General features: G+C 44.0%; 1 pseudogene; it reads left to right on the forward strand.

Moving 5' to 3' along the window:
* Positions 1-2,271: 2,271 nt before the first annotated feature.
* Positions 2,272-4,417, forward strand: LOC102754823 (annotated as a pseudogene).
* Positions 4,418-5,366: the final 949 nt, after the last annotated feature.

The raw sequence follows: 5,366 nt of genomic DNA on the forward strand, positions 1-5,366 counted from the left end.
ACTGTCACGCCAGCAAACTTGCTAGGGACTTGCCCGGCACTTGCTCTCTCCCTCTATTTGTTATCTTACTTCTATCATTGACAGTCCCTCTAGGTTGTGGGCTGCTTGCCTGTGTTCCTGAGAAGCATCTACGGTACCAGTCTATAGAGTGTGTTTTCTTTAGTGAACTACCGGTATGTTTACCGGTAATAAACTTGCACTGTTTTATGTATATGTTTGATTACATACAGCCTTGTGACAGTTTTCCTGCATGTCATAAGCATTTGAATATACATTAAAATGTTAAAATCAAATCTGATATTGTTTTACCTTTTATTTGGTGTGTGGAAGGTGTGCGGAAGAGGGGGTAGTCTTATACGGCAAGTATATAACAAACTCTGTATTTTGAGTGGAAATGTTAGGGGGTCGTCTTATACGCCCAGTCGTCTTATACACCGGCAAATACGGTACCTTTTAATGAATCACAGTGGGGGGAGGATATTAACAAATGAAAAGTGTTCCTTGACTCAGCCCAAAGAATAGATCAATCCAAAGGAAAAACCATAGGGTGTTAAAGATATAAGAAACTATCTTGATGAAATCATAATAATGGAGTTTTTAAATATCAATTTTAAAGGACTGCTAATCTTTAATACTAATAAAAATGGCACATTAAAATTAAGGATTCAAATAATCACAAGATACCAAAAAGAGAATAAAAATGTATCAGCTTTGTGTAAAAGCCAAAAGGTGGAAGTGAGAAAGTCACCATGTGTAGGATGGTATTTCCAGCACATATAATTAATGAATGATAATCATCTAAAATATATAGAGAACTGTATATGAATCAATAAAAAATAAACTCTATAAAATGGACAAAAGACTTGAAAATCCACTATAAAAAAAGTAAATCCAAATTTCAATGATCATATTAAAAGTGATTAATGCCATTATTTTCTAAAAAGTTAAAATGATTGTCAATATGCAAAATGCATAGATACATTCTATATTTTCAAAAATTAAAAATATCTGATAATGCCAAGGTGAGCATATGGACCAAATAAAACCCTAACATTCTGCTATTAAGTAATTTCTTTGGATACAATGAAATATTATCTTAGTAGGTAAAGATATCCAAAAATTATGGCCTATTTTTAAGTAAAGAGCTTAAAGAAACAAATATTTGTGCAGTTAAGAGACATGTCCCACAATTTTCATACAAGCTATTCCATTATGGTCCAAACTATTAAAAATCTAGATATAGAAAAGGCTAATATGCAAAGTGTCCCCTAGGGAGTTTGACTGGGAGACTGGGAGTTCTATTGCTCCCTATGATGTACACTCACCACCAAGGGGTGGTTAGCAGTGGCAGGTCATGGCCAGCACCTGGGAGCCAAAGGCCCCGATCGGGCCTGATCTCCGGCCAGGCCTAGGGACCCTACCTGTGCATGAATTTCATGCACCGGGCCTCTAATATATATGTACTAGAGGCCTGTTGCACGAAGAGATTCGTGCAATAGGCCTTCCCTTCCCTTGGCTGCTGGCACTAGTTTTCCTCTGTCAATGGGGACCCAGGCCTTCACTCTGGCTGGGCTCCGGCCAGAGCGCCCCCTTCCCCCCAGCCATCAGGCCTCTGGGATCCGCTCATCCTGGGGCCACAAGGCCTCGCAGCTCCTCTTGGCACCAGGGCCATGAGGCCTAGCGGCTCCGCTGATCCTGGGGCATGAGGCCTCACGGTTCTGCTGATCCTGGAGGCGTGAGGCCTCCTGGCTCCACTGTTCCCAGGGCTGTGAGGCCTCACGGCTCTGCTTTGCACGCTTTGCGCCAGGGCCGTGAGGCCTAGTGGCTCCGCTGATCCCTTGGCCGGGAGGCCTCACGGCTCTGCTAATCCCGGGTCGTGAGGCCTCATTGCTCGGCAGGTTTCAGGTACGTTTGGCTTCGCTCCACCTCTTAGAGCCTAGTATGTAAATTAACTGCCATCTTTGTTGGCGGTTAATTTGCATATCGCCCTGATTACCCAATGGGAAGTGTAGCAAAGGTATGGTCAATTAGCCTTTTTGTCTTTTATTAGAATGAATTAAAAACAAAATGTAGAGGAAGAAAATGGTGTTGTGGCTGCAGAGGCGGCAGCAACTACAGAGTCCCGCAGGGAGGGGGGCAACAGTGAGGCCAAGCCGGAGATGGAGCCCATCCCCGGTAGCGAGGCTGGTACTGACACCCTCCCGGTCACGGCCACTGAAGCATCTGTGCTGGTCGGCGAGGCCAACAGGCAGCCGTCCGCTCCTCAGGCCAATGAGTCACTGCTCAAGCCGCCACAGGAGCTTGCTTACAGCTGGGAGAGAAGGGCCCACCCTTCCCCCTTCCCTGGCACCACTGCCCAACCAGCCCCAGCTCCCGAGGAGCGCCAGAAGCTGCCTCTGCCCCAGCCCACAGCTCATCCCCGGCTCAGAGGTACGGGTCATGCTGGACCACTTCATTGAGGACGCACTCGTCATGTCGTTCCGCCTTGGGGAGAAGCTCTTCCCCAGGGCCCTCATGGATCTGTCCAAAAGATATGAAGTGCAGACTCCCATTCACTGCTCTCCATTCTGGTTCCTGCAACAGCACACACACGGATGGTATCTCACCTGTTTGGAAATGGCTTATTTTAGTTTGGGCCCCACAGGATCCCTGTGACAGTATTTACCAAAAGGGAATATAAGGATAACCCTGAAGCCATGCAGCTCCAAAGTAATACATTCTGAGAAGGGACAGAAGTCAAGTGTGAAGTGAATGGTGCTGTGCCCGACAACCCTTCTCCTGTCCCGCCACCTGAGCCGAGCTTGGCTGAAAGCCTGCGGACTTCCGAACCACCACCACTCTTCCCTGAAGGAGCACCTTACCCACCCCCCCCACCTCTGTTTATCAGGGACACATATAACCAATCAATACCTCAGCCACTCCTGGGAAAATTAAGCGACCCAAACGAAATATGTACAGGGAAGAATCTACTTCAATAATGAATGCTATTAAACTAGGACCCAGGCAAGTCCTATGTGACAAATGTACAAACAGTGTTGTTGCTGAAAAAAAGGAAATTAAAAAAGGTAGTAGTGCAAGTGACTCTTCTAAATATGAAGATAGAAAACGGAGAAATGAAAGTGTACCTACTGTGAACAAAAAACTGCTGAAAGCTGACCATAAAGTGGATGGGAAAAAGCAACACGAAAGCCAGAAAAGAAACGCTGTGGTGAAGGTTTCAAATACTGCTCACAGCAGAGGTAGAGTAGTCAAAGTCCCTGCTCAGGCGAAGACACCAAAAGCTCAGTTAAGTACTAAACAAGCGCTCCAGAGTAAGAACATGGATCATGCAAAAGCTCGGGAAGTGTTGACAATTGCCAAAGAAAAGGCACAGAAGAAGCAACGTGAAACCTCTGCATCCAGAAATGCACATTCAAAGTCCATTTCACACGTCGATATCAGAATCCTAGCTCGGGTTCCCTTCCACCCCGGGTTCCTTTAAAACCACAAAGGTACGGGAATGAAGAAAATGACTCTTCTCTGAAGACGGGACTTGAGAAAATGCGGACTGGCAAGCTGGCACCCAAGCCCCAGTCTCCTTGCACCTCTACCCGCTCAGCAGGTGAGGCCCCTTCAGAAAATCAGAGTCCCTCAGCAGGCCCTGAAGAGGCCCCCAGTGAGGGTCAGGACACAAATGAAGTGCTTGTGCCTGGTGAGCAGGAACCACAGACACTGGGCAGCCAGGGCAATCTCTCTGTGTACATGACCCCCCATCAAAAGAAGTCTGACTCTTCCAGTGCTTCAGTGTGTAGCGTTGATAGCACAGATGATTTGAAATCCTCCAACTCTGAGTGTAGTTCTTCTGAAAGCTTTGATTTTCCTCCAGGCAGTATGCCTGCTCCTTCCACCTCCTCCGCATCCTCTTCTTCAAAGGAAAAGGAAAAGCTCAGTAATTCCTTGAAAATAAAAGTCTTCTCCAAAAACGTCTCTAAATGCGTCACACCAGATGGCAGGACCATCTGTGTAGGGGACATTGTTTGGGCCAAGATATATGGCTTCCCTTGGTGACCAGCCCGTATTCTTACTATAACTGTGGGTTTGGAAGATGACAGCCTCTTAGTTCGACAGGAAGCCCCTATTTCATGGTTCGGATCTCCAACATCTTTGCTTGCTCTATCGCAACTGTCCCCCTTTATAGAAAACTTCCAGTCACGCTTTAATAAGAGAAAGGGCCTGCATCGCAAGGCTATCACAGAGGCAGCTGACCCCGGAAGTACGGGCTCTGTTGACACAATTGGAAACGTGAACACGGACAGTAAGGTAGGCAAGAACCACTGAAAGGTACCACATATTTTTCTAGTCTAGTTAGGAGGAACTTCTGCAAAATAGTTTGGCCAAATTGGAGAGAGAAATTGAACTCAATTGGCTGCTTTTTTTTTTTTTAATAAAAACTTACCTTATAGCCATTTTTAGACTGAGAAGCTAAACTGAACAAGCAATCAAATTTTGTCTTAAGGTTGTGATATTTTAGTAGTAATTTTCAGTTTTAAAATCTAAAACCACCCAAACGCACAGGAGCCATAGCCTCAACTGAAAATGAATTTTTGCAGGGACTATTGCCATCTGTACCTAGTACTGTGTGTAGGTGTGCATATATACACATAAATATGGGTGTGTATATACATACATACTATATATAAATAGAATCTAGCCTGTCACTATGTGACACAGGTTGCATATTTGGGATTGTAGTAAGGGCTGCTGAGCTGGGGGAAATAGTGTGGATATTTAATGACTACTTGTTTTTAAATTAATGAACACTTAACCTTTCTATGTGCATAATGGTATAAGAGCTTGATATTTAGGTGTTTGACAAACAGATACTTGCTATTCAGTTTCAGACTGGGGAAATAGCTCAGTGCTTGGGATTAAGATCATCAAGGCTGGCTAAGTTTGAATCATCACTCTCTCCTTTGTTCAATGAGGATCTAACAAAAACTTTCAAATTTCTGGTTTGGGAGATCAGATAGGTTGGTTTGTCTTTGGATATGTAAATAGTTGGTTGCTAAATTTGGTAAGATTACTCCTGACTGGCTGTTCCTAAATTCTTAGGATATGTTCTGATGAATTACTCTTTGTGAATTGTCATGTGTGTAATTATTGCCTTTTGGATGTACCTAATTTGATAACTTTAAAAAATATTTCTGTTTAAAGGTATCAGTTTGCAGGTCAGAAAATGAGAAAATGTAATTGTGTATGCTCTGAAATGTAAAAAAACAAGCTGTAAATAAAATCGACTACATAAAACAAATATATAGTGTCTATATAAAGAAACTAGAGGCCTGATGCACAAAATTTGTGCAAGAGTAGGCCTTTCTTCCCCCGGC

The sequence above is a fragment of the Myotis davidii genome, unplaced genomic scaffold (genome assembly GCF_000327345.1).
Source record: "Myotis davidii unplaced genomic scaffold, ASM32734v1 scaffold440, whole genome shotgun sequence".
NCBI classification, from domain to species: domain Eukaryota; kingdom Metazoa; phylum Chordata; class Mammalia; order Chiroptera; family Vespertilionidae; genus Myotis; species Myotis davidii.